Here is a 23465-nt window from a genome sequence, read left to right on the forward strand (position 1 = left end):
GGTCCCTTCTTTTGTAACCTGCACTTCTCTCCCTCGCCATCGCGAGAGTGAACGGACTGAGGCAGCTGTCACTTAACATGTGAATGTTCCGAGGGCGGCCCCGGGGGTCTTTAGAAAAACTCTCCCTTTTTTGCCCCCCCGACTCATCCCATTTTTCAAGCAGAAGCAGCATGGAGTTTCTGAGCCCCAGTCAAACCCAGAGGAGGGGCTTTGTTGGGTGAGAAGGGGCGAGAGAGTGAGGGGGAAAAAGCCTGGGGAAGGTAAAGGGGGCCGCCTCGCTGCCTGGTACAGGAGCAACCTGAGCAGCAGCAGCAGCAGCGGAGCCGGGGAGGATGCCACCGCCTTGCCGTTACATGGAACCGGCTCAATCTGACCTCCATGTGAAAACTGCTCTTGGCTGGGAACTGTGGGAGATCAACTGAGCCGTTGGAATACATTGTCTCCATCTGGGCGCGCTATCCCATCGGCGGCGGCGTTAACAAGGAAGGAATTCCTCTATCACAGCTCCCACAACAAAGGAGAAAGGGAGAGGAGCGGAGCTGGTGGGAGGAGAAGTGAAGTGAGGGAAGGGGAGGGGTGGGGTGCGCTGTGAGGGGAGAGGAGGACATTGTTTGCCTGTGACTGTGGGCAACGGAAAAAAAAGCATGAGTTATCAGGGCATGTGTGAGTGTGTTTAGAAAGTGTGTTTGTTTGTGGGCATGTGTGAATGAGTGGACTTGATTGAGGGTGCGTAGGAGGGAGCATGCGTGTGTGTGTGTGTGAGCGTTCATGTTTGGGATGTTGGAGCTGGGAGGCCGTTCAAAGGATGCTCAAACAAAGCTGGATTCTTTTTTTTTTCTCTCTCTCTTTTTTTTTGAATGGTGATTGAGGACTGGCTGGATTCCTTTACTCACGCTGGTTTGGCCTCAACTGTGCTTCTGGGTAAGTGTGGTTCACGTAAGCTTCAAACCGCCAAAACTGCCAGTAACCCAGGATTGGCTCAGAGAGAGAGAGAGAGAGAGAGAGAGAGAGAGAGTTTGGTTTTGGACTTTGTGCTTCAGGGAGCCATGTGACGGTGGATGAGTTGTGACTTTCTTCACTTATTCAAAGCAAATGCAAATTACAAGTGCGGCAGGCCATGCAATATTCCAGTAGAGGCAGTGTGAATGGGTCATTGTGATGTAAGTATATTTCACTCACTTTGTAAATAGTCTCTCAGCTGCTTGGATTTCATGAAAGGATTCAGAATTCTGATCCAACATCTTAAGAGTAGCTACTTTTTTCGGGAGCTACTCCTTGGTGCCAAAGCCATGCTGATTTGATCCTACGCAGTAGCTTTGTGTTGCATGTTTTGAGGACTGCCTTTGAGATGAACGCGTGACCTTGTACAATATCCACCCTGAGATGTTATGAGTCTCATGGGTGAATGCACAGCTGCCATCCTTGATTAGGGACCACTACCATTATTACTACTTCAGGACCTCCCTGGAAAGAGGCAGACACACACACACACAGTGACACAACATTATGCCGCTCCACTGTTGTGATTGATGATTATTGTTCCGCTTCTAATTACTAAACCCGCCCATTTGCTGCTTCTTGTGTCCTATTAATGGGTCGATTGATGCAATAAATGAGACGGACATCCGATCTTTTGTATCGCCGGTGAGGTGTTGTTCCAAAAAAAAAACATTACCCGTGTTGAGATTGAGATAAGAATTGGGCATGCAATGTGAAACTGAGGTATTTGCAAACAACAGTGGTTGTGTTGTTTCTCGTGTGTAGTTTGCGCGTGGAACCCCCCTCGCACTATGGTTAGAATCTAATTCATCAGGAAATGGTCCGTGGTCATGTATCATAAATCACTGTTGAGAGCAGAGAAAGAACCGGTCAGAATTAAGGGCCATTCCCAAATAGGTTAAGTAATGGGATGGGGAGGTCATCCGCAATATGAGTTATATGGTAGAGTGGTTCCCTGGTTCTCTTTCTAGTAACATTATCCTAGAGAGCGAGAGGTGCATATCAGATACAGGCTCGAGGCATTGGTTTGCTTTGGTCGTAGAATAATGTAGGTCATTGTACTCTTATAGTATTTTATAGGAGGGCTACAAAAATGATTCATGTGAATATTAGAAACAAAATGTATGTCAGCGTCTGTGGCCCAGTCTAGACTAGATAGAATAAAACAAGATATCTGCGTATTCATTTTAATAACATATTCCTAGTACTACTCAGTATATCCTCACATACTCTGTGTTGCTGCGAGAGCACGGTGAAGGTGATATTTAGGATACGACCACACATGCACGCTGCAGTAACCAGACACACCCTCTGCCTTGAATTGTTAACCCTTATGAACACGGCCACAGACGCACTCTGTGCCCTCCTCTGGAGACCGCTGGGCAGTGATCTGAGCTAACTGGGTAATCATTGATCTCAAGGCCGGGTCTTTGTCTGGGCACCTCTCTCTGATCTGACTGTGTTCTCCCCTGTGGATCCACTGACTGCATCATCTGCTCTGCGGAGACTTGCATGATGTTGGTAATCACTTGCCTAATGCACATTGAGCCAGCATATCAAACTAGGTCATTTCCAGATTCTCATTTAGTTAAAAGCCGTGATGTATCTTAATTATGATTGTCTTGGGGGACACATGCAAATGAGAATTGATAAAGATTTGACGTGGATATTGACAGGAGCGCAAAGTTCTCCTCTGATGCTGACCGCCTTTGTGTCTAACCTCTGGTAAAGATAAGAAAGATGCATATTCAGCATACTCTTGTCAGTCTACAGCATGACTGTAACATAGTTACCATCCAGCATCATAAATCCACCTCTTCTGCTTTTTTTTTCAAACCAGAAAAAGAATAAATCCCTCTCAGTAGTTGGTGTAGCCAACTTCCAAATTTCCCCTTTGTTGACCCATATTGCCCCCCCCCCCCACACACACAGATCTTTAGTCACCATGCATGACCTGAGGTGACCTGTATAATTCTGAATTGACCAGTCCAACCCCGCCTGCAGAGAAAGGACCCTGTCTCGACAGGAACCTTGTGATCTCCTGATGGGCTCACCTCAGATCCTCTAGACCAAGATAATTACATTCCCCTTTAACCCTGCAGTCAAAACAATGAAGGCACTGAGCTGACGGGGAAGCAGACGGGCTGACACAGTTTGAAAATATCACAGCCAATGAGTGACTTTTTGGAAATATACTAATTCAGGTCAAACAATATGTTGACGATATCAAAATGGTCATTCAGTCATGTGTGGTTGATTGGTACTGTTTTCCTAACTACCCCCCACTGCCCCCAATCCACTCGGTGTTCCTAATCCCCCGTCTTATTGTCGCCCCTGTGAAATGAGGCGATGTATGCGTTTTTTATGGCTGTCATATTTTATTATTGATCAGATACTCAACGGGTTTCCCAGGACTGGTCCAGGCGGAGCTAGAGAAAGAGCTGGCCGCCTGCCACCGGTTCGGCGTGCCAGGCTCGACAGTGGGATCCTCGACAAGCCTGTCACATTGATTTCTAAGCCCAGAATATTTTGGTTGGTGATGTGAGATAGATGGGGAGCATGTGTGTATGTGGTCTCAAGGAAGACAAAGAAAGGGACAGCACATATCCAGGCCAAGTATCTCTGTGGTCTTTCAGTGCCAAGAAAAGGGCAACATTGGCACAGATATGAAGCATTTAAAGGATGCGAGAGACTTGTTCATTTTGTCTCATGGCAGTTTTCTGAAGACGTTAGCTGTGGCAAGCAGTACTTAGTGACTTTAGAGCAGGGAAGTTGTGCTTTTAAAGAAACAAGATCAGCGGTATGTTTTTCTTTGATTTACACAATGAGCACTTGTTCACTGTATGATGACCCAGAGCCCCCTTGTCTTATTTTAGGTAGCTGAAGGATCTTCCGCATGCATGGCCCAGAGGCCTTCCCTTACCTATTACCTCACTAGCCTGTGGGCTGAAGGATTATGGGTAACCTCATCAGCCGGCCCAGCTGCCTCGGCCAGAAGTCCAAGCATCTGAGGTCAGACCAGGACTTCCTGAAGGAGTGCTACCAACGACGAAGAGAGCGGCAGCCCCCGGAGCAACATGGGGAGGCCAAACTAGAGGTGGCGGTCAAAGACGGAGCAGGAGAGGATGTACACAAGGAAGGAGAGGTGGAGAGCGACAAGGAGGCCCAGGAAATTGATTATATGAGGGAGGAGGGGGCTCATACTCCCATTTCGGACAAACCCCTCCGCAGCTCTCCCACCTCCACAATCAGGAGCAGCAGTACGCTGGACAATGCCTGGCACAGCAGCCCTTCTTCGATAAAAACATCCCGAAATGGGACACTAACAAGAAGGACCGTCCCTCCGGAGTATACCCGTTCCCCTTTGGCTCACCCGGACAGGACGTCTGCTGAGAGGAGGGCCAGCCTCCAGAGGAGAGACTCCAGAGAAGGGAGCCCCTGGTCCTGGAAGACTCTGGCGTCACGCGAGGTCACAGAGGTGACGGAGGTGACGGAGACGGTCGTGACCGAAATTCTGGAAGTGACAGAGTATCCGTCTGGAGATAAAGGAGGGGATCCCATTGTCACCAGAACCGTTAGAGTCCTGAATGGTGTCGCAGAGGAACTCGCTGAGGTTGATAACAAAAAAAAATACAATTTCAAACACAAAAAATCTCACCTGTGTTCCATTTCATCCTTCCTTCTTCTCATCTGGACTTAATAATATCACCTATTATCACCTTGGCTCTTTCTTTAACATTAATGTTTTGTCTCTTCAACATCGGGGTGGGTCTTTTTAAAACATATATTTTGTCAATTGAAACAATATGTCCGCTTTCTTTATTTTCAAGCTCCAAAGTGATGGACACTCAAGCTCAGATCAGGATTCCAGCCTGGATAGATGGAGGGTATGTTTTACCCTTAACTCTTTTCTCCTTGTGTCACACTAGTACAACCTATCATGCTTCTTGCTGTCAGTATTTTCAATAAGCTAATAATTTGTTATGGACTCTCTCTCAAGGGAACACGATCTCCGTTGGCTCTGAGGGACATGTCAACAGATTCTGAGACATTTCTCCAAAATCTGGAATCTTTGCTCACATGGGTCAGTGAGATAGAGGAGCTCACAGCCAATCAGAAACCCCCATCCTCGGAGGTCAAAGTGGTGAAAGCACAGCTCCAAGAACAAAAGGTCTGTTATCACCAATGTCGCGTCAACTCATTTTCTTGTTACAGAAAAACATCTTTGAAGTACACTCAGAGTGTGAATACACCTGAAAGGTTTACCTACAAAAAGGTGTGCCGAGGTCATGAAAAAATGCCTTTACAACATGAATTTGGTTATATTCGGTGGTGAATGGGTGGTGTTCGTAGCCACAATGAGTTTCACTGAGTCGTTGTGAACATTTCATGGGGGTATGAAAAAAGCAGGGAAGTCTCTCACCTTTCAGCTGTAATCTCACCCATTGTAAGCCTTTTGGATGAGGTGAAACCTGCCTGACTCTTGACAATGTAGGCTTGACACACGAGACAGGGCTTCCTTCACACTGACCCAAAGGCTGAATAAACAAGAATGGGGCATTCATGAATGTTAATTCTTACTGGAAGCAATGCCATTTCCCTGAAATGAAACCTCAAGTATAACACAAACATCTTCCATGATACTGAGAACTGATTTGATTCGATACAGAAGGAGGGCTTCGAAATGATTGTCCTTATTCTTGAATCGTCTGTCTGTCTGGAAATGGGAGTAAATATTATTCCTCCATCTGTAATGTTCTTTTACAGCTACTGCAGCGCCTCCTAACAGATCGAAGGCGTGGTATGGACTCCATGATGTTGGAGGGCCCTCGAATTGTTGAGGCCCACCCAGGAGAGGAGGGGGAGCAGGAAAAAGTCAAGCTCGCCACTCTCAAACAGAAGTGGGAGGCCTTGCAGCTCGGGGCGGAGAAAAGGTCAGCTTGCCTTTACTGGCAATGCCACACTCACATGTTGGCAAGGCCTACTGCATGAATCACATAACCATCATTGTAACAAGGTGCCATCATTGTAACATTATCCAGAAGTACAATCTCATGACCTTTGACAGCTTTGTGTGTCTTGCTAGTTTAGTGCACAGGTTGATCAGTGATCTGGCTCCTCCATTAAAAGAGTGCATATCACGGTGGTCAAATAATAAATCACCACCAACGGAGGTGATTTACTGAGTTTGGCAGGTCAGCCTCCTCTTCTGGAGGCGTTCATTACTAAATTATAGAAGAGAGTGCTGCAACCTTACTAATTTAAAATTCAAGACGAAATAATGGCTCAAATCAACTCGCATGAACACAAATACTTGATGTGTTTAATGTGGTGAAAGCTTCTGGTTGTTGTTGTTGTTGTGCTGCCTTAATGATGTTGTTGTGTTGCTGCTGATGTTGTTACTGCACAGTGAATATATACTGTCTTGTAATTGTGTTTCGTACCACAGCTTTAATTTTCTGAACAGAGATGTTGTTTTATGTTTCCTGCCCAGGAACTGCAGCTAGTTAGCTTCTAGCTAGCTTCTAGCTAACTAGCTGTGCACTGTCCCTGTTAAATAAACACATGAATGACACACTTGGTAACATTTCGTTGTTGGTAGGAGAGCGTGGCTGGAGCTCATTCTGCCCAGGGCCAAGCTCTTCCAGGAAGGAGTAGACAGCCTGCAGCATTGGCTCATATCAGTGGAACAGGCTCTAGCTGAACTACGCAATGCAGAGAGAGTGATGCTGCACGTCTCAGAGGCCACAGACAGGGCCAAGGTTGGAAATCTACCATGTATGGTTCAACTGCATGTGCAGTATAGTAAGTGTGGATTGTGCTGTTTGGGTAAATAATTATAACTTGTTACTTTCTTTTAGGCTGTTGTCGAAGAGATTCAAGTCAAAACTGCTGAGCTAGGGAAAATACAAAAGTCGGGACATGTTCTGATGGAAGCAATTTCAGGTAATATTTACTGCCTATGGCAAAATCTAATGGGCCTAGTATGGTCATTGAGGTTATACAAATACACTTGTTTTTCTTCTTCTAAAACAACCAGAAACATAAGCACACCATTTCACTACAAAATGTCAAAATATATTGATAATAATATTAACACACACTCCTGCTTTTGGTTTTGTGTGAAATCTGATTAAAATGTCAAAACAGTAGGCTACAACCAATCCTGATCAAATCTCCAGCAGATCTGGTAGTAAACCAATGCAATATGTCCAAATGTTGGCGGTTTGTCCTCCGTTTCAGAGGAGGAAGCCCAGCAGGTGCAGGAGAAGATGGATGCTCTGCGTATCCGCTGCTCTGTGTTGAGTCTAAGCAGTCTGGATGTGCTGCAGAGGCTGGAGCAGGCCCTGGAGGCCTCCAGCCGCTGTACCTCCAGCCAGGAGGACCTCCACCTGTGGCTGGGCCGCATCGAGAGGGAGCTGCTGGGGGCAGCAGGAGCGCAGACACACGCTGGAGATGCAGTACTATGTGCCGCTGAGAGACAGAGGGTAATGTAATCCCACACTAGTGTGCATTGAACACAGATGATTCTGCAGTGTTGTTCATTCAATGGAGCTGAAGCTCGAAAGGGGCGCTTGATGTCGCAAAACTACGTCACGCCAAACTTAACTTAATAAATATATATATATATAAAAATGGGGTAGGTTATTATTAAGTGTATACTTCTCCCTCCTCCTTGTAGAACATATAATATACATTTATGTAGATTTTGCTGTATTATGTTTACTGCTCATTGCATTTGTTACTGTTGTTTGATTTTCTTATTATTTATTACATGTTCAAAGATAAATATATGCAAAGGATTGCTAGATACTTAGCTTGCTATAAAAGGTATATTCAATGGAACATTGTTGACTAGTGAAGTTAACAAGTTACTAAACGCTCCAAACTAGTAGATGTGTCTCTTTTTTTATTATGCGATGGCGAAATGGGACGCAGTCGCATGAATTGTCTGGTGCCCGCTTTTATTGTTCTTTTGTAATTCAGCTGCAAACCATCTAATGTTAACACGGCAAAAATGTTGACATGCCATGAGGTGTAATGAATGTAAATACAGGGAGTGTGATAGTCCTGTCTTTTTTTAACTAGAAACTGTCAGTATTTGTTGCCAAGTAGTATTAGATTTTAGAAATGTTAGGATGATATATATTATGACATTCTGTTATATGTTATTATTGCTATACTAACATACAGTATATGCTAATCAGCTGGAACAGGCAGTGGTGAAGGAGATGGCTTGGTTCAGAGACACAGCGCTGAGTCTTGAAAAGCTGAAGACCATTCATCTCTATCCAGAGCTCATAGCAGAACAACTCTATGAACAGAAGGTTGGGAAATTATACACATATCTGTCTAACTAATAAACTGTATTTTCCCACTTTAAGTTTAAAAAATGTATTTCAATGATGTTTAGTCAGTGAATTGAATGTCTTATCTCCTGAATAGATTCTGTCAGTGGAGATTCTCCAACACAGGTTCAACATTGAGAAGATGGTGAAGATCGCTGAAATCCTGCTGACGTACAGCGATGAAGGAGATACATGCGATTTGCAGGTGTTTGGCTCAACTCATTTCTATTTAACTCACATTTACTGAAAATGTGAACAAATGGTAACGTTAAGGTGTGTATATTTGACATGTGCATATTTCGTCTGCCCCCTCTCCCACGCAGACCCCACTCGAGGCCTTACAGGAACAATGCAACACCACCACCGCCACCAATTCCCACGTGGTCCTGCAGCTTGAGCACGCTCAGTCGCTTCTTCTCCAGTTCTCTGAGGGCATCGGTGAGGTTTCGCCCTGGCTTGAAGAAACTCAAACCCTAATTGGCCAGCTTTCCATGAGCACAATTAGCTATGAGGCATTTCGGGAACAACAGGACCTTTTACAGGTAGAAGAAAGCCGCCCCTCCACATTAGAATGACAGCTTTTCTCTCTTTTGTCGTAATACCTTTCTTTGGCCAGTTCGACAAAGAAGTCCTTTTATGCTTCACAGTCCTCCTGTCGGTGAATGAGCTGATCTGTTCAAGTACTGTTCATTAATGTCATCTCCTTCCCAAGAGGGTGACTTTTCCACCTGTGCACGATAATGGCATTTCAGTTTTATCCAACTTCCTCTATCCATTTAAGGGACTAAACTCAAATCAGGTTCTTTCTGAAAAGAAAAGTATGCTCTATATAACGAAATTACACCTTTGCTTTGTATGTTTTCTCTCCTAAGGGTCTGAGGGAGTCCATAGCAGAGCACAGACCCTTGATTGCACGATTATGCTCTCTGGCGAAGCGCTTGTCAGAACTGAACCCCATTCAGGGGGATGAGTTCTGTCGAAAGGCGACCGAGGCCGAGGAGCAGCACAGAACCATCAGAGACCGGGTCAGGGAGACCGCTAGTATACTCGAGGAATCATTGCCTCGATTCACGCAGGTAGGACTGCTGGGTTCATGCAACAAAACAAAAAAAACGACTACTTTTTGCAATGTAATCCACAATCACAGAACATATCTTTTCTTGCATCTCCAGCTGAATGAGAGGATGACCCTCATCAGAGAGAGTCTTGACCGTCTGCGCAGTCGCATACAGACTCACACCTCTCTTCAAGGCCTCACCCCAAGGATCCAGGAGCAGCTGCAGGACAACAAGCACACCCGGGCCGAGCTGTCCAAGCTGGAGCTGGACCTTGGCAGTGTGAAGACACAGGCAGATGAACTGCTGGCCAACACGCAGGCAGCTGGTGATGGATCCGTCGGAACGGGTAGCAATCTTCTCAGTAATTATATTGTTTGTATACACATGGGAGGTTGTCCTAGTACACATGGGCCTTCAAGTAGTTTGAAGCAATATCCCTGTTATTTCCTTGTGGTCGTAGCAATCCAAGAGCGTGTGTCCAGCCTGTCCCAGCTGTGGGATGAGACGCACGCTCAGGCCCAGGAGAGGGAAAGCTGGCTGCTTAAACTCTTGGATCTGGCCTTGAAGTTCTGGAGTGACATCAGCGATGTCGCGGCCGCTCTCGGTGATGCTCAACAGGCAGTCTTGGATCTCAATGCTAGTCGGACAGACTCGGAAACAATCCGCCAGAGCCTTGAAACCATGCAGGTTTGTCTGGAAGCTCTCAAAGGAATCACGTGTGAGAAGGCCTCACTGTTCAATAAAAGACACAATATAACTTGGTTCTATCTTTTCAACTCGTAGACTCTCAGAGAGGATATTGACAGTTTGCAGGGAGATCTGGACACCCTGGGTGTGTTGGGAATGGATCTGATGTCATCGTGTGGCGATATCGACAAACCAGATGTCACAAAGAGCCTGGACGAAGTATGAAATACGTGTGAATACAAATAAGTTTGGACTCATGATGTTATGTTGACTAACTTAAGACCTTGTCTCTTCGCTGTCCTGAAGCTTTATTGCACGTGGAACAACTTGAGCAAACTGTGGAACGAAAGTCACAAAAAGCTGGAGGAGTCCTTGCAGATGGCACTACACTATCAGGACACTATGCAGGTGTGTATCTTCATACTTTACACTAACACATATTTCACGGTCAGTATCTAGTCATATTAAACGGGACGCTTTGGCCACCCATGCCTCACCCAGGCAGTGCTGTGGCATCCTGCCAAGGACATAGCTAGTCTTTTATTCTGTTACAATAGCAACATTCAGACTCTTACTCCCTGTAGCTTTATATTCTAGCGGCTGACGGATCGTGTGGCCCTCTGCCAAAGGCAAATGAGTTTAATGGTGCAAACTGCGTCAATGTGAAATATATGCAGCTGTATTTACCGATATGGGTTACATGTTTTGTTGAGAAAAATGTCTTCGATCACACAACATGGCAGGAATTCGGGGCTACATTATATCAGTCATTGTGCTTTATTGCTATTGTCCTGCTAATAGGGTCTTTTTGAGTGGTTGAAGTCAGCTGAGCTGAGGTCTACTGAAGAGTTCATGGTAGGAACTGACCTGGAATCCGTCAAAGAGCAGCTACGTGATCTCAAGGTGAGTTCCAATGTAACCAGCAATGATCAAAGTTCTTTCTCATTTATATATACAGTAGTATTTATAGTGTATTTGTTCTCATATGCTACAAAGACAGTGCTTTTGCCTTTGTGTGTGTGTATTTTATGAAAACAGAAAACATATGTGATGATAATAGCTAATTTCCAACCATATGTTGTGTCTTTAATCTTTCTCTCAGGAGTTTAAGCGAGAACTTTACCAGAAGAAAATAGAGATAGAAAGCCTGAACCATCGCTTCGTGTGCCGGCTGTCTCCAGGCTCGGAGCGTCCGGGCTCCGTCTCACCGCTGTGCGACTTCAGGCAGCGCTGGGACAACTTGGAGTCAGAGACAGTCAGCAGACAGGTGAGAATATGCAATCCGATATCATTATGTGATATTGATATTACCACGCACCTATAATCCATTATAAGCACAATGTCATCATGCTATCCACTACGTTGTTTGTCATTTCAACAGCAGACAGTTAACCCTGTAGAAACTACATTCAGCTAAAAATGTTTTTGGAAATATATATATTTCTCTTTTTCCTGTGGTGACATCAGCATCAGCTGGAGTGTGCTCTGCTGGGTCTGGGTCAGTTCCAGAACACACTGGATGAGCTGCACACGTGGCTCTCCCGAACAGCTGAGCAACTGCAGGGCAGCCGGCCAATCAGCATCGACCTGCAGGCCTGTGAAATAGAGCTGGCCAAACACAAGGTTGGTGGCGGCCTAAATACTATGCTCTAAGTATAACAGAGCTCCTTCATACGTTACCAACAATACACACTGATGGAATCGTCTGACAACATTGCACGTCTTCTTCAAAACTCTTCTGGTCTCCTCAAAAGCAATACCTTTGAATCCCACTCGTCCCCTTTTGCTTCTTCCTCCTACAAGGTGTTGCGTAATGACGTCATGTCCCACGTTCGCACCGTGAAGTCCCTGAACCAGGCAGGCAGGGGCCTGCTGGAGGTCGGTTCCGGGGACAGCCCGCATGGTCTGCAGTCACAGCTGGAGCAACTCAATGACAGCTGGGAGTTTGTCCGCTGTGAGACTGAACGCAGGCAGCTGGAGTTAGAGAACAGACTGAGTCAGGTGAAGAGAGGAAAAAACAAATGTTATTTTATTAAGCCTAACATAAGTCACGTAATCATGTAGTATAGAACAACAATAACTACATATATGTATCAATGACATTGTTACGCTCTTTATGCAGATTATGCTTTTTATGTGTTGTTTTTTTATCTTGCGCCCTCTTGTGGTGATTGTAAAAGTTACATGAAAATGTGTCGAGGCAAATCCGATTTAAATTGGGGGCTTTTATTTTGAAATGTAATCCGTATCTACAAATAGAAATGCTTTCTAATAACAAAATACTATTTTATCAGTTTGCAGTCATTGCTCCACTCATCTAAATCAAATATAATACAAAGGTTCATGACCTTTTAATTGAGACTTTGCATTCATTCTGTGGTTATGTTTTTCTGCAGGTACAAGATGTTACAATGGAGATTCAGGATCTCCTGCAGTGGCTGGAGAACACAGATCTGAGACTGTCCTCCTCCAAAACCGTATGGGGTATGCCGGACTCCGCCAGTGAAAGGCTCAGTGCGCATTTGGTAAAACAGACTTTTGACTGTACAAATAAAGAGATACACAAGAAATACCCAGTAAGAAAATTAAATAAAAATGGTATTCTTCTTACCCAAAAAAAGGAGTTGTGCAACGAGATGGAGTCAAAGCTCCACGCCTACACAGATGTGAAGAACGCCATCCACAGGATGCTGGAGAGCAGCTACGTCGTGCGGGGATCAAGCACCGAGCACAGCTTATCAATTCTTGAACAGAAATGGGCATCCGTCCACGGCAAAGTCCAGGAGCGAAAGGTTATTCAACGCTTCCGCATGTCATCCGTTGGATTTACTACTAAATTGAGTGTATCATTGAATACGATTGTCGCGCTGTTCCCACAGGCACGGCTTACAGAAGGACTGAGTCTGGCCAAGGAGTTCCACAGCAACGTCCAGGAACTTCTCACTAAAATGAGCAAGTGTGAAGAGTCGATTGGGTTTCTTCCTGCTCCGAGCTTTGCTCTGGATCGAGTTTGTACTCAACTGCAGGAACACAGAGTAGGTCTTTTTACATCTGCTGTCGTCGTTCTACGTCCGCTCCAGATCCTCCAGAGTATACGTGTTTGTGAGTATTAGTTTTGCTTCACAACATACCTTTTATTTGCACAGACACTGGTGAATGAGGTGAACGGTTACGGTGAGAAGAAGACCACCATGGAGGGCACAGCCCGCAGACTAATAGAACTGAGCAGGAAGGAAGACTGCGATGTCATTCATAACCTAATCATGACCGTCCAGGATCGCCACAAAAAGCTCCAGCAGCGTGCTTCAGAGAGAGGAAGAGCGCTGGAGGAGGTCAAAAAGAGTGCCAGACAGGTATCCCGCTATAGAAGCTCCGATAGAAAATGGCTGACCTTCTCCGTCTCTCTCACAACCATTCACTTGTGCTTCTGTTTAATATCGGTCTGTGTTTCTCATTCTTCAGTTTAATGAGTCGTGGCGCCTGCTAGTGGACTGGATGACGGAGGTAGAGCAGATATTGGACACGCATAAAGAGATTGCTGTGACCCACGAGGAGATCAAACAACAGCTGACCGAGCAGAAGGTGCGGTAGGCATCGAAAATGAATACGATTTGGTTATGTGCGATATGTTCACGAATGCCTTCGCCGATCTCTTATTTCGCCATCAGGGGTTCCAGAAACTGCTTCGGTCAAAGAGGCCCATGTACGAGGCGACATCAAAGAGTGGACGCTGCCTTCACGAAAGAGCTCAAACCGGCCACGACAGACAACATCTGGAGAATCTCATGGCTGAGCTCAAGGACACCTGGGACACCATTAGTGGCAAGTCTATGGAAAGGTATGGCTCCGTCTCCTCCGATGGCACATTCAGTAAATAAAGAAAAATCCTGATATCCCGATATTGTGGTTCGCTTCTCTCAGACAACACAAGCTGGAGGAAGCGCTGCTGTTCTCGGGCAGATTCACCGATGCCCTCCAGGCACTGAACGACTGGCTGTACAGAGCCGAGCCCCAACTAGCCGAGGACGTCCCTGTTGGTGGAGACAAAGACTTGGTCAACAACCTGATCGACAAACACAAGGTACAGCACCCGGCGTGCATTTTAACGTGTGGCCCTCAATAATCGACAATGCTAAACAGATTGTCATGAAAACAGCAGAGTTACGTGTCATAGCTACAATAAAAACAACGGGGTCCATGCTAACGTGTGTAGAATGTGAAAGTAACCTTGGTATAACCTCTGTCGGTGAATACGGTGGATTGAATGGTGGTCTAATTAGTTTAAAGTGACTATTCCATTAAGCTGGTAATGATTTCTTGATATTAAGTTGCCAAATTACTGTCATTGCATGGCATATTTTGAGGTAGTTTCTCCGTCTTCCTTTCCTCAGGCCTTCCAGAAGGAGTTAGGGAAGCGGGCCGGATGCATCCGGACCCTGAAGCGCTCCGTGAGGGATCTGACCAGGAGCAGCACAGCCGACGCCCACTGGCTGCAGGTGCAGATGGACGAGCTGGAGGGCCGCTGGGAGGCCGTGTGCAAGCTGTCCGTCAGCAAGCAAGACCGACTGGAGGCGGCACTTCAGCAGGTAGTTCTCACAGATCATCAAGGTGAACGATGACGGAGCTTTTAGATTCTGATTGGCACTCCCATTTGTTGTTGTGTTCCACTCAGAATGCTGTCTCCTGATAAGAAATTACGCCCACTCATCAATAAAATCCAGGTTGTGGTCATGGGCAAAACTATATGAGATCAGGAATGAATAACAGTTGATTGGCTGGTATCTGACCATTAATACAAATTGAGAAGTTGGGTTGACTCTGAAAAGATTTGTCTACCAGGACGTCTCGGGCTCAAGGAAATTCAGGATTCAATTTATTAAAGTTTAACACTATTTAATGGCAAAAGTTGATAGACAATTAACGTTCCCGGTACAAATCCTGCTTTATTTAATAATCAGTCACTCCTCTAACACCTCAAAAGTTAGTAATTCGCTGGTTTAAACAAAGCAACAATTTGGTTGGCTAACGGTCACATCCAAGATGGCGGGGTCAAACGTCACATTCTGGTCAAGGACAGGAAGTTCCTTCAGAATAAAACTTCTTATGTTGCCTTCAGAATAAAGGTAGCGTCTCCGGTTTCCGCCGGCATCCATTTTAACTATCATCTCTAAGCAATAAAATATCATTCATTCTCATGCATCACACAATTAATTGTTACATTTGTCATCACATAGAGTTACAATAATAAAACAGTGTCTTCCTCTCATGCTTTACAATACATTCATCTTAATATTCGTCATAATATTCCCTATAAATGATCATAACCTTCTTAATGCATTGTACTGTAGACATAAGACTTCCTTTATGTACATGTGCAAATCTAAATAACCTTTTACAACTCCCTACTCCGTTCTTTTTAGGCTGCAGGGTTTGATGGCCTTGTCCACTCTTTCATGGAGCGCCTCACTGAGGCAGAGAGGACCCTGAAATATGGGGCGATACCAGAGGAGGAAGAAGGCCTGCTTGCTTTCCGCAAACAACACGAGGTCAGTATAACGTGATACTTTATCACTCCCTATAGAGAAATACATTCCTGCTTCAGGCGAGGTCAAAGGTCAGGTTTTTTTTTGGTATTTTCAAGGGTTGTTAAGCAGGATATTTGCAGACTCTCATGCTTGAACCCATTCAGGCGGTTGAAGGACGGACACTCTGACCATTAGTCGGTACCAAAACACTTTCAACGTTCAAAGAAATGTTTAAAACGCTGAATACATCCCTTTTTTTTCCCCTCTAAAAAGGTATCAATGGGTGCCTTGCGGACTCAGGCGGTGGAGTTGCAGAACATCCAGTGTATGGGTGAGGAGATCCTGGCCTCCTGCCACCCAGATTCCATAATCACCCTCAAGTCTTGGATCAGTGTCACCAAGACCCGCTATGAGGAGGTGAGTGCTTTTGTGCCCAAAATGATAAGCAGTAGCAACGTTTCCAGAGGGATTAGATTTATGATAAATAACTAATTATTTAGGAAACCATTAGTTGCTGTCAGTAAGGTCAATTTTAAGATAGAGGGATGCGGCTTTGGCAATCTCTAAACTGTAAACTGTCATTTGATTGGATCTGGTGTCACACCCCCCTCTACTTGTTTTCCGAGTCAGGTTCAGACCTGGGCTCAGCAGCAGGGCCAGAAGATCCAGGCCAGCTTGGCAGCACTGGAGTCACAGAGAGAGGAAGTCCAGAGGCTACTGGACTGGATCTCCTCAGCGGAGGAAGCCCTGAACCTCAGAGACCAAGAGCCTCCGCCTGAGACCACAGAGCAGAACCAAGAACTGCTTGACCAGCACACAGTATGATTCTGCTCTGTTCTATGAGCCATACCTTCTTACTGATGTTAATACTTTACCATTAAGTGATCAAATATGTGCTTATTGTTATTCAATCAACACCTCAACATTGGAACTCCTTGAAATATTTGTGTTCCAGGGACTTTCCACCACAATCAATACTTTGCTCTACCGTGTCATCACTGATCATTCCCCTCTGTAGGTATTCATGGAGGAGTTGAATAAAAAGTTCCCAGAGGTCGAACATGCCACAAAGTCGTGCAAACTCAAGAGCATTTCCAAACGGCAAGGTTCCCCCAGCAAGCGGCCACTCACGAGTAAGCCAGTATAAAAAGAGGATAGTTCAAGCCATTGTTCTATGAGATGTTTTGACAGCTCGATGATGACCTCACTGCTCATAAAGCATAAACGAGTTGCCCAAAGCTGATGCCAGACTCACATGTTGCTGTTTCTCCATCCAGAGAGGAGGAGCACTCTGAAGCTGCAGCCTGCTGCACCTATTCCCCTGGAGCACCTTGACCCCCAGACCCCACAGCTCGGTCAGCTGGTCAGTCAGTGGCAGAAACTTTGGCTCCTGGCGGCGGCGAGACAAACCAGCCTGGAGCAACAACAGCAAACACTCAAAGAGGTTATTGTGCTTTTTTAAAAATGTATATATTTTAAGAGGTTATGGTGCCATAGGAGTTCAAATGGGGGGGGGGAGGGGGTCACTTAATTTCAACCTACTCCCAACCCAGATGTGGTGACGTTTTTATCATTTCAGATGGAAGAATTTGCGAACTTCGACTTCAATCTTTGGCGAAAGCGTTACATGGTGTGGATTAGTCATTTGAAGTCACGGATCTTAGACGTGTTTCGCAACATTGACAGGGACCAGGATGGACGAATCAGCCAGAAGGAGTTTGTTGATTACGTCCTGGCCTCCAGTAAGTTGCCATATATGCATCCGCTCAGTGTTTAAAACCCATATACATCAAAATTATAACCGATCATGCTGAAACATGAATCAAACCCTATTGCCGTCATTTGATGTCGTTCGTGCAATGACGACATTCACTCTTCTGAAACAAAGAATGGCTTTACGCCTCTCTGTTGTAGAATTTCCCACCAACTCTCTGGAGATGAACGCAGTGGCGAACATCTTCGACATGAACAGCGACGGCTTCATCGACTATTATGAGTTTGTGAGCGCCCTTCACCCGAGCAGAGATCCCTACAGGAGAACGCTGGACGCAGATCAAATCAACGAGGAGGTACGAACCGCACGCGAGCACTAGAGGACACGTAGATGCTGTCGCGGTTTATTCATCTGTGACACTGCACACTGTTATACTCTCGCCCTCTTTAGGTGAGTCGACAGGTATCGCAGTGTAACTGCCCCAAGAGGTTCCAAGTGGAGCAAATAAGTGCCAACAGGTACAGGGTGAGTCATTTTTTTTTATAGACAATGAAGACGCTATCAAATTTGGTCCTCTGATTTCCAGCGGCCCCACACAGGAAGTGATGGTGTGGCGACGTCTTGCCGAAAATGCGATGTGAAGCTTCTGCGACATGCGCCTGAAAAGATTTAACTTTCAATATGTATTTCTTTTCCTGCAGTTTGGAGACTCCCAACAGTTGCGGATGGTTCGTATCCTACGTAGCACGTTGATGGTGAGGGTGGGAGGAGGCTGGACGGCTCTAGATGAGTTCCTGGTCAAGAATGACCCCTGCAGAGGTCAGCACACGACTCTAATCGTTCCACTCATGCCTGCAAAATCTTCTTAAAAGAAAAACACCTTTAACTTCAATGTGACGGGTGAACAGGTTGACGTTCGACATAAAACAACAGTATAGGTATGATAGATATGTCAGATATTCATTTTGTATATTTAGCAGTTTCATATAATAAAACATGCACGCATTTACATAAAAATGAAGAAAGAAAAGTCCGTTTTTAATCATTTATACATTGTTCTGATGTTTTTCATCCTGACTTTTAACCGCCGATGATGCTTCCATTATTTATGTGTACAGTTGTCTGCTGGCTTGTATTAAAAAGAGTGGCTATAAATGTAAACACGTGTTTACAGCATTCCGTTTAACGCCCCTGCTGTGTCACCAACAGTGAAAGGCAGGACCAACGTGAAGATCAAGGAGAAGTACTTGTCTCCTGCAGGAAGCACTTCTAAGGGTCTGACTGTCAGCAGGTCGAACTCGAGCCTCAGCCTCTACAGCAGCGCCTCGGCCCCCACCAGCCCCATGACACGCAAGGCGAGGCAAAAAGCTCGATTTCGATGACCACACTAGTTTTGAGACTTCATTTGAACACATTTGTCATACGTTTGCAGCCTTTACTGACACACGCAAGACACTGTCTTTCATATTCACCTCTTTTTAGTTTCAAGTAAGACACATAATCCAGTTCCTGCATTTCCACTCTTTCTTTTTTTCCTCTTACTTTGTAGCACCATTTATCAATCCAGATTGCTTTTGTGGAAGTTGCCCAGTGTTTGAGATACCGGCCGTAGAGATGTCTGCCAATCTCTTCAATGTAATGGGACTTAATGGAACTCGGCCATGGAAGGAACCATTTTTTTCTACACCGGCTAGCCGTATCACTGCATGCGTCTACTTATGGACGAGGGGCTCGTAGACTACCGGCTAACGTTACAGCTCAGATCAACATCCTTTAAACTGAGTTTTCTTGAATGTGCTTTCTGATCTTTGACCTCATCTTACTCTAATTAGTCCAACTTGTCTTGCTTTTAGGCGTTACTTCGCAGAAGTTTCTCAGGCGACCGCTGCATTCGTCCCAGAAGCTCCATCGCTGCTTTGGGGTCTGACCTCCAGTTCACCACAACAGGGGACGACAATTCTCCCTCTCCGTCAGGTCAGTCAATCGACCTCAGTTGTTTTTAAAGGACATTTGCTTTTGTCATGCATCCATTCACAATTCTCTCTGGATACACAAACATGAAAAGATCGTATAACTTGAGATGGTGAGTTAACCCCCCCCCCCCCCCCTTTCTGTTTTCATTCTTGTGCACCGTGTAGACGAAGCAGAGAGCTTACCCACATGATTATCTCTGCCTCTGAGAACCATGTGTGTTTGCCGCAGTGTGTGAACCCAAACACCGCCTCGGGGGGGGGGGGGGGCCCGAAACAGAGAGATATAAGTGGGAAGCAAGGTGATAAAGGGGCCACGAAAAAAAAAACAATGCATCGGTCACATCTGAAGAGCAGACTCTGGCAGGAGATGTGCAGCGAAGGTCACCAGATGTGATGGTGTACGCACACGGCTTTGAGAAGTCTCGTGTGAAGATCATGTGTGGATTACGAGGAGGTCAGCAGATGCAAGAAGCCTGTTGCATTGCATACAGTAGTATCTGATTAGGGAGTAGGAATTGAAAAGTTCCGCATGGATGCTTATTGCATGATAGCCAGAGCCTTGATTGAATCCGATATATATATATAGTTTTTTTTCCGGAGCTTGTTATTTAGAATTCTTTTTGTAAAGATAAACAAAAGTCAGACGGTACCTGAATCTGACAATAATGTTCTGTCTTGGGCAGTAATGTGGCGTAAGGGCTTTAAAAAGGGACTTACAGCTAGGACACATTTGTTTATGGGATGTTAAGGTGTTGCGCTGTCTGACTGCCCCTACTAGCCTCCAAAAAAAACACATATACCAAAACCATAAGTACGCTGTCCTTCAACTTTGTGATATTATTATTTTATATTTCACTCCATGGAGATGACATTGTTGGCAGGGCCACACCGTTTTTTTTTGTTTTTTTTGTCTTTTACCTTTTTTTGACATTGTGATTTTCAAATAATGATGTATTTTTGTATTGTTCTTTATTGTAAGGATGTTTTAAACACTGGATATTGTGTGAAGAACAATGCACTGAAGTACAACAGGTCATTGTTGCTTTGTAGAGATTATTTTCTCAGGATTAGTTATTGCCTTTGGATGTATGTATTTCTATGGAACATTACTGTGAAAATGTAGACGTGTTGTTTTCTTTATTACAGTGTACTTCCTGGGAATGTTTTGTTTAGCACATTCTTTTCATAAAAAAATGCACTTTTTCTGTGTCCTACTACTGTAGATAGGTTGTTTTACTTATTGGAAAATATGTCAGTTGTCATGAGTAAGTGAATTAATTTGTCACTGGGTAGTTATTTTAGTCAAATCTACCTTTTGGTTTCCTCGCTGTTCCTTTCCAGCCTCTTTTTACCAAAAGAAATACAGAATATTTGTAATTTTCTGTATTTCTGTCTCGCTTTTCTGACCTCCAGTCCATTCGGAAGTGTTCACAACTGACTTCATTTTATTAATCTACCTTCAAAATGTGTTTAAGAAACATGTACGCCACTACATCTTGTTTCCTCCAAAGTTCCCCCATGACCCTGAAGATACCAGTATGCATTGTTTCAGCAGAAGACACTGAAAACCATTTTCTCTGAGAGAGAAGCATCTGCAGCGCCACCATCAGGCTGTTTCAGTGTGGCACTGTGCCTGGCTTTTCCTCTGATTCTATTATCAAGCAGTTACTTCACAATATGTAATCAGCAGTGGAAAGTTACTATATTTGTATGTGCACCTTTGTACTAGATATACCTGAGGTTGAAGACAGTAATTTATGTATCTAAATTGCATTTGGTCTATGCAGTTGTCAAAATGACTTTTTTTAAAGTAAAAAAAAAACAAGTTTCTACATGATAAACGACCTTTTCCTCTTGTCCTTAGCGTGATAATATTGGAGAAGGTTGAACTGTTACTGTACTGTAAAAAAAACCCACAATAGCCAGATTTCTCTTCTATTGCTATGCACCCTAATCTTTCTGTACTGTAAATGTTTATATACCCAGCACTCATTCTAATGTCTAATTTAGGGAAACTGTTGATTAATGTCACTAATAATTTGATGTCCACTTGTATAAAAAAAAAAAAAAAAATCTTTTTGTTAGAAAAATAAAAAATATTTGCAATGATCATTCCCTCATTGATATTATACAGTGCTGCATTTGTGTGATATTGGATGGGCAACTAATATATATATATATATATATATATATATATATAATTTATTTTGTTATGTTATTTAGTTAATTGCAAAATCAAACGGGTCATCCCACGTAACAGGCAGCAGGGCTACATGACGTCACTGAGGGCACCACAGCTGGAGGCACTTAATGCTCAGCGTGCTGTTCGCCCCACAGCAGCTCGTTTGTAAGTTGTACCTTCGCCGCATGTCCTCTGCCCGGCTCCGGCTCCGTGTCCGTGTCCGTGTCCGTGGCCTCAGGTGAGGTTGTCCTTTCATTCGCTTTTAAGGCAACACGTGCAACAGCGCGTGAAGCACCGACACCGGCACCGTTTCCCTCAAAGTGTCGATGCCTCGGGAGTTACGTCATATTTCGGTCGGTCAGCCCTGTGTTGCACACGTGCATAACCGACATTAGTGTGTGTGACATTACATTTTAAGAAAAGCACTGATTTGCATCATTTTGAATGAATTTGCATTCATTTTGTCTAATATATCCAAATAATAGCATGAATAAGTTTACTTACTAATTACCAAAAAAGTGGTATATATTTAAAATCGGTATTTATCGATTTTTTTTGTATATTTCAAAATGTATGTATACAAAAAATCAATTCAAAGAAGTACATTTGTGATTGCACATAACTTACACTTAAAATATTTTTTTCTTATAATATATTTCTTCAAAGTATGCTACAGTACAATTATTTTAAAGTGTGTTTTTAAAAGTTGTATTTTTAAAATGGGTGAAAGCGTGACTTTTGTATACTTTTTAAAAATCTATTTGCAGAAGGTACAATTCTTTAATAGTGTATTTGCGACGTACTAAAAAATATCAGTATATTTTAAAAAGAATAAAGTACATATTTCTTTCGCCTGTGGACCAAAAAAAACAAACACGTTAAGAATAACAACCAATTCAACAGCCATTTTACAAAGCCTAACAAGTGAATCTTTCAGACTCACACCGACATATTTGTTCACACACACACAGGCCGGCAGCTTTGGGAAAGAAAGCAAAGTATTGTACTTCTACGCAAATACCCGGCATGTCACTCCTGAGGTCGTATCATAACAACACCGCCCCGTGACTGGCCCTCGGTGTGTTTTGCTCACAGTGGAGCGGCGCGAAGAGGTGACGCAATCGGGGTATATAATACGAACGGTCACCGGGTAACGCAAACATCCTGCTGTTGCAGTGGGAGACCCTCTGTGGAGACCACGTTTCATCATTTACACTCGTGACGTTACTAAAAACTCAAAGGCCAATTTGCAGATGACAAAAACAACTGAATCGAAGCAGTAATTTTAATTTGGATTGTTAAACGGCCGCATTATTGGGGTGACATCCACGAAAGCTCAAATCCTCTTTTTATTGACTGTATCAAAAGCAATTCCCCATGGAAAGAAACGGTATTACTCAAGGAGGGGAACAGCCAGTGAGTGCAGGAGGTGGCGGGCGCGAGGGCTCTCGAAATGTAACGCCATGACGTTAGCGCCCCGACAGGGGTCATTCATTTGGCCTGGAATTTGGGCTGAACAAAAGCCCGACTGACCCCGACCAAACACCCACCCAGAAGGCCCAGGGTGTCGTCCAACGGCTTCTTCTGGTTGGCTAATCCAGCTTCCCTCTGCAAAATAAAAGAAAACAAATGCATGTCTACGACTCCATCAGATTACGTCCGTTCCTCGTTCCCTATTTTCTTGCTCAACATTCCTCTGTCGATCCATCCTCTGTCGTTCTTCCCTCCCTCTGCCCCCCTTATCCCCTTATCCCCCCCCCCCCCCCCCCCCCCTTTGCTCGGCTCGCCTCGGTCACCTGACACGGACTCAGAGATCCAGAGTAGTAAAGCGCTCTTGTGCAGAAGGCCACCGTGTTGTTGCACCTCTCAACAGAGTAACTCCTTTCCCACGAGCAGGTAGGTGGTATCTTGTCTCACGTATGATGAACAGAGGTGATTTTTTTAAAAGTATTGGATGGAGTCCAGACCAGTGTATTGT

Source organism: Cyclopterus lumpus, chromosome 25 (genome assembly GCF_009769545.1).
Source record: "Cyclopterus lumpus isolate fCycLum1 chromosome 25, fCycLum1.pri, whole genome shotgun sequence".
In the NCBI taxonomy this organism is placed as follows: domain Eukaryota; kingdom Metazoa; phylum Chordata; class Actinopteri; order Perciformes; family Cyclopteridae; genus Cyclopterus; species Cyclopterus lumpus.